Here is a 13,733-nt window from a genome sequence, read left to right on the forward strand (position 1 = left end):
TCGTATATTCACGCAGCACAAATGTTACGGCTTTGGGCAGCGGAAGCACGGAAAAGCAGCAGCACGGGAGCTCGGGAAGGTCCGTGGCAGAAGAGATCATTCTGCATCCCCACAGCGAACCTCCCCTCACTGCAGCAACATTCTTTCCCCTCTTTCCTAGCCTGCCCAATTATTAATTTGGTTTTGGGTTGGTTTGGTTTTTTTTTTTTTTTTTTTTTCTGGCTGCAGGAGCATTTCGTAGGGACACAACGTGGAAAGCTGCCAGCCTTCCCAAAGCCAACTCCGAGTAGGTCAGCCTTGGCTCAGCAGCAGACCACATAGCGCAGCAAAAGGAAACACAAGGCCTTGAACTCACGCCCATCTTCCCTCTCGTCCTCCATGCACACAGCCTAGACGCAGATTTTCTTTGATCGCCGAGGAATAGTAATTCACTGGTGGCCAACATCATCTCCACTGGAGACCAGGATAGCTGCCAACAGGCCCTATCCATAAGCAAACCAATAACTGCTCCAATTAAAACTACGCAAACACAGAAGTTAAGATGCCAAACTTTACCATTAATGCGTATTTTGGGCGTTCTTCAGGTGTTATAGGAAGTTACAGAACAACTGTAAGGGAGATTTCTTATTTGGAGCTACCAAGCTAATCCCAATCTAAAGATCAGGTCTGGCGAAGGAGAGAAGTGGTGATACAAACTTCCCTGTTCCCACGGCTGTCTTCAGCCAGCAGCAACACTGCAGCAGCACAGAGCACCTCAGCCTCCGGCCCTGCTCCAGAAACAGTTTCATTCTCAATTAGCTTTGGTATCAGGGCGGTGACACTATTACACTACTGATAAAGAAACCCCCGAGGATAGGGTCCCCCAAGTAACGACTAGGAAGTAGCCTGAAGTCGCAGTGTTTGCTTCGCCTTCACGTGAACGACTCCTGGTCTTCAGTTACCACTGAATTTCGTCCAGGCAGGCATCCTGATACACATCACCAGGCCACCCATCACCTATGGTTTTGATTCGTGCAGAAAGCCAAGGCCACACATGCAATCGACAGCCCTAAAGAATGCCGCATTACTCTTTCTTTATGAAGGGGGACACCAAATAAATCAGAGAAATATTACCAATACTGATATGATGTGTAGTTACTGGTATTTAAAATATTACACCGAAACCCTTCATGTCACTACGCTAAATCTGGATGCAATCCCTAAGAAACTGTAGCGAAAGTGAATGTACCATTCAACACATCAGGGGCATGGCTGCTTCCCTATTACCCAGAAAAACAGCTTTGTGATAATTCTTCTTAAACAATCATGGATGTACCATTACACAACTATGGACAAAACGCTACAAGATTGCAAGAAACGTTTAGTCATTTGATCGACATAACAACAAATCTGTAAAGACAGATTCACAGGATTCGCAGGCCAAACCCTGCTTTCTTCCTAGGGGTGAAATAAAAGCCAAAAAGAAAAAGGAAGGGATGTGCCAATCCTTCCACACCTCATGCTTTGACAGTAACTACTTTACGTCATCTGGCTATTAAGGATTGTCAGCACTTGAAGAATATCCATGATGCTTTCCTGACTGCTTTTACAGGAAAGAAAAAGAAAAAAAAAAGAAAAAAAGAGAAGAAGTCCTAGAATATTCAACAGGCGTAGTATAAGTGAAAGCTATCACTCTGCTTCCTTTTTCTTGAGGGGAAAAATTGCTTCAGCTGTGCTTACAGTATTTCTTGGAAAATTTGTATTTCGAAAACAGTCAATATTCCTGAATAGGTCTGGGGATTAAGGCATCCAGCTTTGAAAAGACAGGTGACTGAGAGAGGCCCTCGCCCTGCGCACAGCTCCTACCACACAGCGCATTGGAGCAGACCACACTTGAAGACCAATGCACGTAACAGAAATCAATGGCTGATTTACCTACTCAGCATTTCTTACAGAGGTGTAGAAGAGAGCCTGAATTTGCCCTCCATTGGGCTTCTCACAGCCTACAGAAATCACTTGTCTGAAGGCAGAGGAGCAGCTGACCTGTCCCACCATCCAGTCTCTGGTGACCCCGTACAACTTCGCTCCCCCGCCCCCAGCTGCCGGCTGGGAATACAGAGGGACCGGACTCCCAGGGCAGCATCGTTTTGCCAAGGAAGGTGCACAGGCACATGGCAGATACAACGGCAACTCCTCCAGGGGCTGAGGGCTGGCAGGACCCCAGAAGAGCCGGCGCTGGCTTGAGAGACAAAGCTCCTAGCGAAATCCATTTAACACATTCCTGCACGGCTTCTGATGATACCGTTCCTATGGATGGCTGAAGCTATTCTAGCTAAAAGCAAACATCCCTGCCAGGCTAGCTGCCTTTGCTTAAAGAAGAGCGTGCGTTTTACAGAAACAAAGATAAATTGAGCTCGCTTTCTCCTACAGCAGTTTTTCTGGTGTGATTTTGTTCCATTATATCTGCTTAGGTAGCTAACAAAGCCAGACCTACCGGAGCAGGAATGTACTTATGTATCTTTACATACAATGTGGTGTGTTTTAAAATGCTTGATTGGGTTTTCTGGACCTTTGCACGTGTATTGAACCATACAGCATTTTGCAGCCACCACCTCTAATTAGCAAAGAACTGGCCCCTTCTCTGCTGCTTTACTTATTTGTTCATTTTAAAAGAGACTTTGAAATTGTGTATTAGGATATACTGAAGCACTACTGTATTAAACAAGCATAATGACCAGAATTTATTACATCTCAGACATTTTTTTATAGGTTCCTTCCTAAAAATATTAATAAGCATACTCAGTAAATGCCGGATTTACTTTTGAATATCGCTACTCTATCTTTTGTCATTAAAAATTAAAGCTAAAAATACAAGTACATCCCCCCTCCATTGCATACTTGCTCACATTCAAATAGAAACCCCCAGACAACCAACATAAACAACTGTGATGAATGCTTCAATCTCCAATGGGCAGTGGGATGAACACCATAAAAAGAAAATAAGACTTACTATTTTCCTACCTCCCCTCAAAACACAGGGGTCTAAACCAACTCCACTTTGGTCAGTTGTGACTTTATAAACTCTGTATCTACCAAACCACATGCTGCCAGGAATAGCATAAATCTTAAAGCAAAGATTACAAAAGCATTTTGGGGTTTTGGTTGGGGTTTTTTCTTTTAAGAACCCCGACAGACATCCTTGCAAGGAGAGACAGTTCAGTCTGCTTTTAGCTTTCAAAAGGAGCACAGATTTATTTATTCTGCTGGGTATACACTGAATGTTTGAACAAAAAAAAAGTTAGTCATAGGTCAGACAATACAGCTCGCTATGACTACACCCTTCACTTGAAGGAAAACCCAAAGATCAATTTTCTACGTCGACCAGCTGAAGCGACAGTAAAAGAAAGTATATTCTCCTGGCTTTTCTAAAAAACAGCAGCTTCCCCTCTGACATCTAACCAGAACCTTTTTGGCCACTGAAAAATCCTACCATTGGTCAGGCTTTGCAACAGGCACATCCCATACACCTTGTTCGGCACGCACTGATGCGCGCTCAACTCCTCAACCCCAACGCTTCTATGGTGGGGGGGGGGGGAAGAAATAGTAAAATAATAATAAAGTCGGGAGAGGGCGGGTATCTGTCAGGCCGCGTCCTGGTGCCGGCCAGGGAGTTACGAGTTGACGCGAGCACGATACCAGGTTAAACAATTTGCAATTTGCCTCGCTCGGCAGCCCTCCATTTTGTCACAACTGCCTCAATTTAAACCTTTCCCCAAGTCGAAAGGCACAACTTCCAAGGTTTCTCCGGCAGCCCTTGCGGGGGGGGGGGGTTTTAAAGCATCCCCGACCATTTTAAGCGGCCGGAAAGCCCGTCGGGGAGCCAGCACTGTTTACTAAGTTCGGGAAGGCAGGCGCGCTTCCCTCGCCCAGGCGGAGGCACGGCAGCCTCCCCGCGCATCCCCCGCACCCAGAAGCCGGCCGTCCCTCCCTCGCCCCTTTCCAGCGGCCAGCCGCCTCCCCTGCCCCGCACACCGGCCGCCTGGGAGAGGCAGGTGGATAACGGGAGGCGAGAGAGGAAGGGACGAGAAGGAGGAGGAGGCAGGAGCCGCCGCGGGCAGCAGGCTGCCGGCCGCCCCGCAGCAGGTAGGGGGAGCGCGGGGCGACCCGCCGGTACCGTACCGTGCCCTGCCGGTACCCAGCTCCCGCTCACCCCCCGCCCCGGTTCCTTACCACCTGCGGAGCCCGCCCGGGCCGGGGCAGCGACCTGTCCGCTGCAGGCGCTCTCCTCCGGAGGTGAGGGGGCGGCGGGGAAGGGCATGCGGGAGGAGGGAGAGAGGGAAGGAGGGCTCCCGCCTCTCCCTCACCTCCCTCCTCCTCCTCCTCCCCGCCCAGCCCGGCCCGGCCCCGCCGCGCCCCCCCCCCCCCCCGGCGCCCCTCGCCCCCTTCCCGGGCTGGCTTCGGCCCCGGGCGAGGGGGTCCCTGCGCTCCTGACAGCACTTACTGTTTCATCCCCCCCCCCTCGTCCGTCTGTCCGTCGGTCGGGCCGTCCCTTCGGCACGGATCAATAAGTTGTTGCCACCGGCCTCGCCGCTGCCGCCTGAGACAACTTTGTCTCCTTCCAGCCGCTGGGAACGCTCCTCTTTTTCCTTCTTCTTTAATAATAATAATTAAAAAAAAAAGCAATCAAAAAACTAACAACAAACAAGCAAAACAACTGTATTCAGCTCTTTTTTTAAGAGGGGGAAGGTGGGAGGGGAGAGGAGAAGAAAAAGGAAATATTTGGAGCTTTTTTTTTCTTCTCCTTCTTCTTCCTCCCTCCCCCCCCCAAGATGGCTTGAGAAAATTAAAAGGGGACAGTGATGGGGGGGGGTGGGAGGGACACGACACACGCTGAAAAGCTCGGGATAGGGGAGAAAGTTTTGGGGGTTGGGTTTTTTTTTTCGTGTTTGGTGTTTGTTGTTTTTTTTTTTTTTAAAAGCCTTCGTTTCCCAGAAGGACCCAAAGGATTACAAACAAACGGGCAGCGCAGGCGGGCAACAAGGAGGGGAGCGAGCGAGCGAGAGAAAAAGAGTTTTGCTGGTCAGTAAACTTCAAGCTGCTGGGATGAGGTCATCGGTGTAAAAATAAAGCGATGGCGTCACTTGAAACCAATCCCAGTGAATGAACTCAGCCGGGGGGTGAAGATGGGGGGGAGGGAGGGGGGGAGGGAGAGGGAGAAAGAGGAGGAGCGGGGGGAGAGAGAGGAGCCCTGCGGGGAGAGGGAGGCGGCAGCCGCCGCCTCGCAGCCCCGCTGGTGGGGGCGGGGGGGCTCAGGCTGCACCGTGCTGTCACCGGGGCGGGAGTGGGGGCGACGACACACGCGTCCGCTCTCCTCAGCCTCCCGCTGGAGCCGCCGGGACGGCCCCGGGGAGGAGCCCGGGCCGCGGAGCCATTCAACCGTGCCGCCGCCGCCGCTCTTCTCCGCCCTTCGCCCGGCCGCGGAGGCGGGCTTCCCCCGCTCTGCCCTGGCTGCCCGGCCCTCGCCTCTCCCGTGCCTTCTCCACAGAGCCCCGGCGTCCCCTGCCATCCCCGGCCTGGGGGCCTGCGCCCGTCTCCACACCCGAGGCCTGGGGCGGGCCCGTCGCCGCGGGCCTCCCCGGGCGTGTGGGGCAGCGCGAAGCAGTGGCGAGCCCGGTCCCTCCGCGGCCTCCCCTGTGCTCGGTGCCACTGGCTAAAGGGCCGTTGGTAGCGCAGCGGGCGCTCCCGGTGGCACCCCACGTACTGGTGTTATCATCTGAAAATGGAGCGCTGTGGGGTGCCACGCAGGGCCCTCAGAGCAAGGCGTCAGGTCCCCCTGTGGTAGCCTGGGTGTGGGCAGGGCGCCCCGCTGGCGACATGGCGCACTGTGGGCCTTCACCCTTTAAATTACCTTGTTAAATAATAATAATAAAAAAAAAATAGGTAAAAAACGCATCTAAAACAAATAACTTGAGGAAAGCGAAAGTTAAGTCTAAACGGACACACAGAAATACAATTATGTTATCTAACGTGTCTGTTCTGTCTAGTACCAATGAGGTACGTCCCTCAGAGACTTGATGGGTCCTGTCTTGTCTTACGCATCCCTCTTCCAGGTACACTGGAATACTGTGCAGCCCTCTTTCTCCCTCGGAGGCACCACGGCGAAGGAGAGCCTGCCGGCACTGCTGGGCGTGCAGGACGCCATACACGGCAGAATTCAAACCCTGGTCATTCTCCTCCGCTGGCTTTTGAATCCCTGTGCTGCAAAACCCTTGGAAGACAGCATGAGAAAGAGGATTAACCGCACGGGTCCTTGCGTTCTTGGTGGCTTCTGCTTCAAACAAAGCACCTTGGGAGAGGCACAAGGCTATCACCCACAGTAAAACAGTTTGTGTGGTTGGCATTTCGGGATACAGGCAACTCTGAACAAATTATACGGCGGTGGGCTCTGTCCTGGCAAAATTGACCAGGAACCACCTTGACAAAGGGCCTGAGGGCCTGGTCTTAAGGAGTTGCGAGCTGTCTCTCACAAGGAAGCCTTGTTGGCACTCGTGCTGAACAGCCACGTCCTCTGCAAGGGAGCGCAGAGCGTGCTGGGGAGAGAGAAGTCCCAAGAGAAGCCCAGTCTCCATCAGGCAGTGACAAAAGAAAAATCAAAAGCAGGGAAGAAGCTGTGGTAAAGCAATTTATGTCAGTACGTTCAGTATTTTGCACGTGTCTGTCTCGTAGTAGCTGAAGAGCAGGTTTGCCTTTTTGTCTCAATAAACCAGTGGCCCTGAAGACACCTTCTGCAAACCCCCAAAGTGCCCACAGTATTTAAAGTCTGCACATTAACTGCTGGTTAATGGAGCTAGAAGTGACCCATTTTGACGAAGGGGATCAGAGAGCGTGCCAGAGAAACTCAAGGCGACAGCCAGTGCCCTGGCTTATTCAGACCAGGAGAGTGCAGGAACAAATAGTTCCAGCACAGTTATCCTCACAAGTGGGGAGCAGCGGAGAGGGGCGCGTGGTGAGGAGGAAAGACACTTCAATTCTCTCTTCCCTTTTGTCATCTCAACTCGGTAACACCTCACGTAACTGTTCTTTTGGGGTTTTTTTTGTTTTTTTTAATTGGGAGACTGAAAAAGTTTCCTCACTGTAAAAATAAAAAATACTTGTGATCTTTTTGGAATATTCTTATTTTTAGCTGAAAAAAAAGGATATATACAGAAAAGTCTAGGACAGAAAATTAAAGCTTCTTTAATACAGAGTCAGGATTTTTTTTCTTCCTAATGTAATAAAAAGTGCGACTAAACCACACCGATATCACAATGAACTCCTGCAGGTTGAAGTTAATACTAAGAATAACTTTTTCTTTCAGCTGAGCTTGAGCAGAGAGTCTGATGAGGGAGAGCATTGCAGGATGAAACGGTACAAGTTTGTTGCTAGCCTGAAGACAGAAATGGAAGGAGTCTGGAGGACTGAAACACTGAGGCAGCATCTGACCTCGCTTCATTGAGATTAGTGGCCATGTCCTTTGCCTCCTGTTCGCAATGGGCAAAGCGTGCCCATGTTGGCAGCTGACATGCATCAGCTGGCAGGTGGTCACTCGTGAAGGAGCAGTAACTCGTTCGCGTGCGTGCCAGAGTCTAACTCCAGCTTAACTTTCTTTTTTTTCCTTGAAAGCCTTTCGTTCCTCCCTACCACTTCCACAGCAGGCTCCTGGAAATGATCTGAACTGCAGGCGCAAAACAGGGAGAGATTCAGACCTTAGTCTGGTGAACACCTGAGCCCTCTGTGAGAGGGACTGCCTGGCTTTGCTGATGTCCCTGGCTGCTGACCTTCCCTCCCCAGGCTTTCAGAAGTCTGTCAGTTCTATGGTACGTATTTTGCTACATTTCTGGCAATGCATTTTTTTTCGGCCTCAGAGCTTAGTGCCCCTTTTTGACAAAACTGTATTGAGAGAGGTAATGTTAGTGTCCTTTTCTTGCGCCTCCTTATCGAGCTCATGAGATGAGGACACCCGAAGTGTCTATATGGGGTAAAACAAGGGCGAAAGATGTTATGGTGGCTATCCAGCAGGCTATACAACAGCACTCGAACTTTGAAACTCGCCCATGTCCTACCAGTTTGTGTCCTGCTTCTGGTGGGAGCGGTTTTAAGTGTGTCACCCCTTGCTGTCCCTATTGTTAGGGGGCCAGGGAGGGGGAATAGGTGGGTACTTTCAAGAGCTGGAGAATTATACACCTTGTTTACAAATGTTTCTCTTTATTTATTCATCAAAAGCTAGCATAGCTTTTTGTTCCTTTTCGAGCTAATAGATTTTGTGGCACTTCACTTGGTTAATCAGTTAGCAGTGATTAAACAGGGGAAAGATGAATGACAGCCTGAGTAACGTCATCATGTTTTCTTCTGCACAGTGGGTAGGAGTGGTTTGCCAGAGGAACCTCTTGTGAAATAAGTGAGAATTGAACTTAAAGCACGGAATTTACCATGCTTTAAAATCCCCTTGTGGGTGCTCGCTTCCTCCATGGGGTGAAGTGCGGTTGCTGAAGAGGTCACCATTCCCAGACAGCTCCCAGTCACCTTCACGGCTGTCTTCTGCCAAAGGTTACCACCTCTCCTACCTACCTGCAAGCTGCTCGCACAATCCCTCCCAAACTTGTTTCGGCTAAAGTCAACCAGAGTAGCTTAAGCAGTTTAAATAGTAGATGTCAGCTGAATGGGTTTGTTTTGGCTGAAATGGATTAGGGGAAACCCAAGTCAGCAGATGGGAAGTGGGGTGATGACCTTTTCATGGACAGCTTCAGGGGCACTGGGTAGTTTGGCCTAATCTGCTTTCAGAGCAGACTGCTGTATCAGACATAACTGCTACCAACAGCTCTTCAGGGTATATAAAAATAGAAGGGTTGCCGAGATACCCACATTGAAACATTCATAGCATTTTTAAATACCACTGGCTTTGTTGGCACAGAGAGCAGGGTACGGTAGTCGGAGCAGCGCAGGGTTGTGGGAGAGCAGCAATGGGAACATGAGGATTTGGAAATTGGTAGGAACAGAAGATGTAGTACTGAGGGTTGGGGAAAGAGCAGAAGAGAGATAAAAGCTTGCAGAGGGACATCAGAGAGGTCAGTCTAGAGACGAGGACTTTGAGTAGTGTGAGAAATGCGGGCATCAGACGCATAAGGTGCAGAGTCGCAGTCCTCAGGGGGAAACAGCGAGTTGAGAACAACCAGTATCTTCCCATTCTTCCCTTCCATGTATGCATCAGACCTTGGGAAGCTCTACCCCTCTGGAAAATGGTTAAATAAGAATAGCCTCACTATTCTGTTGCTGCAGGTAGTTTTCATACCTCTACTTCCCTGTAGCTTCTCCGGGACTGCCAGATTCATAGCATGTCAAACAAGCTGGGGTTAGTGTGCAAGTGGAGAGGTCTACATTCAATGCAGATATGTGTTTTTGATCTGGGACGAACGTGAGATAAGATGGAGAAATATTCTTATTCCCTGTAGGACAACAGTGGATGATTTGGAGCAGTGGAAGAGAAAGGGAGAATTACAGGAACTCGAGCAGCAGAAAGTACAGAGAAAAAGAAAGGAGAGCACCAGCTGTCTGCTTCCCTGTGTCTCCTTACTTCATAAATTCTATATCCATTACTCAATAGGAATTTACATGATCCCTATCTCCATAGTTTCTGGGTACCCTTTATTTCTGTAAGTCTTCAGTGCGACAGAGGACTATCATGATACCATGTTTTGTGGATACAAGAATGAGTTACTGAGATAAAGTAACTCATTCAAGGTAGTACAGCAAGCCACTTCCAGATCAGCGAACTGAAGCAAGTTCTTTTAAATTCCAAATCTAACCACTAACTCATCCTTCTCCCTCTCTTTTCTTCCGTCTCTCAAAAGAAATTGTAACTTTTTTTACTTCCTTGAACAGGCACATTTAGTAAAATTAAACACTTGCACAAAAGTTTGTTGGCTTAGTTTGCAATTAGACACACACACACAAAGACAGAGGCTATAAAAGAGATAGACAACAGAAGACAATGAGAAAAGAAGTAATAATGATTTCTGATTTAATGGATGGGCTTTATAAAGTTTAGGCGTTTTTGATAAATCCTAATCATCTTAAACAGAAACAAAGACAGCTATTTTGATGGTTAAGCCACTTCTGTGTGAAAGAGCAAGATGAAGTTTTGAGAAGGCATTTGAAATTGGAGATCATAATAAATATTATTTACAGAAAAGAAGCATAATAACATGTTGTCATCAGGAAACAGAATAATGAAATACTGTTCTCAAGAAACAACAAGTTCAGACAAATCTCCAGCAACTGAGAAACTTAACTAGTAACATTTCTCACTTTTCCCTATATCTAAAGAGAAAAATATTTAAGTAACAACCACAACAACAGAAAAATAAAATAAGTGATACATTAAAAAAAAAAAATCACAAACACATTCCAGAAATCAAGATAATTGTCACAACAAACACCCCCCTCACCTTCTTTCTTTTGGCTCTTACTCACTGCTAGTGACTTGTCTGTAGGCTGGTGTACTTGTATTGAAATCAACTTGTAATGGGCTGTAAGCACAGATGGTGAAAACCATCATTGCTCAACTAGCACTTAAGTTGCTGTGCCAATTTATACTATCTGGAGAGTAGCTTTGTATGTTCATGTTTTGTTTGTGGCCAATGATGAATCAGAACGAAAATGTATTTGTGTTTATTATGAGGGCAACATAAAATGTATGAGCTCTTTGACTATTCATATCCTTCTTTTTAACTACTTGAATACTTTAAAGGATGTGAGAGTATAGTAATTACCAACCTTAAATACAGTTTAGACTTTTTTTTTCTTATAATGAAATCTTTCCTTAAGAGCATCAAGGATACAGTGGAAAAGGACAGCATCCATAAAATGCTTTAAAATTGTGATATGTGAAACATAAAGTGGGTTAATAGAAACCATTAAGTACAAAGTTACTGTCTTCATAGCATGCTCAAGTAAGCTCACAATCAGAAAACTTGTTTAAAAGTATGAGTATAGAAAGTGAATGAATAACCTGTGGTATTAAAGACCAGTTTATTTTTATATTTCTTTATTGTAAAATATTTATAATTTTCAAGACATGTACACAAGAGAGGAAATTTTCTGACAGTTTTAGAGTCTTCATCATTTCTCCTAATCCATTTTGTTGTTTCTGCTTACCTTTAACAGCTCCTGACACCTACGGATATCCTAAGCCTTATGGATTTGATAGGTTGCTGGTTATTCTATTTCTAAGGTGCAATTTGGCTGTTGCAGTAATATGCAAGTGAAACTATAGTGATTTTCAAATAGTTGTGAAAGAGATGGATTTCTCTTTCATGGAATCATTAAAAGGTACTTAATAGATAAAAAGAGCTTCCTATCAAAAAAAGGAAAAGATAGACAAACCTCTGGAAATGAAAACAAACTGAGTTCTAAAAGGGAAAAGAAAACTGAGTTAATTACTGTGTGTTGTTGCCATGGGAAAGAAAGGCATGAGCACCACAATGACCTGCATTTATAAGCTTTCATTCATATAAACCTTTAAGTGGATAACACCCAGAACATCAATATTTTGGCCTCACAGAAAAAAACCTTCATAGGAAAAAAAAAAAGACTGTTAACTCTGAAGAGTGTCTTGTTTTGTTGAATGGTCAGAAAATTGTCGGGCTGGTACTAGCCCAATTGTCAACAACAGGCAGCAGAGTTTGTCAAGAAGGACAGGTGAAAATATCAGGTTACAGGGAAAAGAAGCATGTGAAAATTTCAGAGTGTGTCATTTTATTTTTTTTAGGATGCAAGGTTAGAATATGCCTATTTTAGTAGCAATCTGAGTTCAAAACTCTAAGGTGGAGGTGAGGTGAAGGACTGCTTGTTTATTTTTATATTGCCTCCTTGACTATTCTGATGCTCAGGAAAAGGCTGGCTTCTGTGTATTAGCTATGGGTACAACTCTTTTAGCTCTATGGGAGGGGGTTGAAAATCTTGCAAGAACATTTCTGCTTCAAAACAGTTTTCCCCTTGTTCTCCTTGTAGCTGGGGGAAGAATCATTAACATAGTAAAAATGTTTAAACCCTTGGTTTATGTTCAGCTTGCAAAAAGAAGGGGAGAAGATCAGCGAGGGTAAAGCCCAGGGCTACAAATCCAACGTTTTATTTTCTACATAAAAGTCTGCTGCAGACTTCTCATGGCTTATTTGAAGCTGCCCCCACTTACCTCAGATATAAATTTGGCTTGTTGACTCTCTGGTCATTAAAAAATTTGTTTCAATCCACTGATCAAATGATGATGGGTTCCAGATAAACTTACACTAAAGAATGTTCATCTTCATGACCATTTAGAGTCTAAGTGGGATATTATGAAATCAAATGGGGCGGAAGGTTTTTTAAGAGGGGGAATTTCAAGTAGAGGATGTGACTTTCTAAGACATTATTTCTTGGTAACTGTGTAGGCTCAGAAGAACTTCCTAGTCAGGAACATATGAGGACAGATTCTTTTGTGAGCCAGTCAGTGGAGACGTTTATGGGAAAATGGGAGATGCAATTTGAGTTCCAGAATATAAAAGGAAAAAGAAGGCCCTGTTAGAAGGGCCTGCCTAATTACTAAGTTGCAGAAATTGTATGTTTATTCATCTGTTATTTTGTACGAGGACTTACAATTAAATGATGTCAGCTACAGTTTAAGAAAAATGGTTATTATAACCGATGATTCATTTAAAATACCTTCTTACCCTATAGTGCCGGCAGGAGGTCAGGATGCAGTTGCACAAATGCTGTAAGCTGGCCGTCACTGAAAGCAGAGCTTGGTCCCCCATTTGTTTTACAGCACGTGAATAAACAAAGGCTTGAGCCGCTGCAGAGGAGATGGCTACGTGGGGGAAAGGATGCACAGCAATCGGTAGGGGAAGAGTGAACCAGTGTGCCAACGTGTTGAACCAACGTGTGCCAGAGGCAGTCCCAGCTGACAGGGGTGTGCATGGCTTGAGAAGATGCAGGCAGATGACTTGGCTGAGCCCATCTAACACGTTGACAATGCCAAAAGGAGATGCTCCAGCTCACAGTTTCCTACCCTCTGCTTCTGACTGTGAGCTCCTGTCACTTTCCTCGCTGTGGATCTGGCACTGTTATAATGCAAGACGACTCAATTCACCTTGCTAATCCAGCAGAAGTAGAGTTACTCTTTGACACTCATTAGATTGACGTTTGCTGTCTGACGATACTAGAAAAGAGCTCTTCATAATGAGGGTCGTCAAACACTGGAACGGGTGCCTAGAGGGGCTGTGGCTTCTCCATCCTTGGATATGGTCAGTGCTGGAACGGACAAGGCCCTGAGAAACCTGATCTAACTTTGGAGTTGGATTTAATGTTGAAGTTGGCTCTGCCGTGTACAGGGAGTTAGACCAGCTGGCCTCCAGAGGTCCCTTCCAACCTAAGTTACTGCATGGTATAGATGGGGCAGTCACGATTCCGGTATCTCGTGTCCTTCTTTTACACTGAGAAATCTTCTCATGCATCAGTATCCCTAGCTGAAAATTTATCTGTCTAACGTTAAGGTAGTCCTGTAATTATTATGAAATTTCAGTGTATACATTTCTATGTATAAGTTTCTATGAGCAAAGCTATCCCAGGAAGAAGTTTGGTTGGACAGTATAAGTCAGTACTTTAAAAATATATGTATTGTAGAGTTGATCTCATTATTGCTAACCAAATATTATAAAGCCAGATTATTAAATATGAATTTA

The 13,733-nt window shown here is 46.2% G+C and overlaps 1 protein-coding gene and 1 long non-coding RNA gene across 5 annotated transcripts in view; one reads left to right on the forward strand and one right to left on the reverse strand.

Moving 5' to 3' along the window:
- DUSP16 (dual specificity phosphatase 16) overlaps positions 1–5,040 on the reverse strand; it is a 69,231-nt gene extending 64,191 nt beyond the window's left edge. For 2 of the 4 annotated variants that reach the window (XM_063355506.1, XM_063355498.1), the window contains exon 1: positions 4,481–5,040. The gene's annotated coding sequence lies outside the window, so the exon portion shown is untranslated. Of the gene's footprint in view, positions 1–4,209; positions 4,355–4,480 lie in introns of those variants that run through there. The other 2 variants (XM_063355488.1, XM_063355481.1) reach the window with 2 other exon arrangements.
- A 1,331-nt stretch (positions 5,041–6,371) lies between these two features.
- On the forward strand, positions 6,372–13,733 carry LOC134509963 (uncharacterized). Its single transcript, XR_010069455.1, has 3 exons — positions 6,372–7,037; positions 7,642–7,835; positions 12,730–13,733. It is a non-coding gene; the product is annotated as an uncharacterized LOC134509963 (long non-coding RNA).

The sequence above is a fragment of the Chroicocephalus ridibundus genome, chromosome 1, assembly GCF_963924245.1.
Source record: "Chroicocephalus ridibundus chromosome 1, bChrRid1.1, whole genome shotgun sequence".
Lineage (NCBI taxonomy): Eukaryota > Metazoa > Chordata > Aves > Charadriiformes > Laridae > Chroicocephalus > Chroicocephalus ridibundus.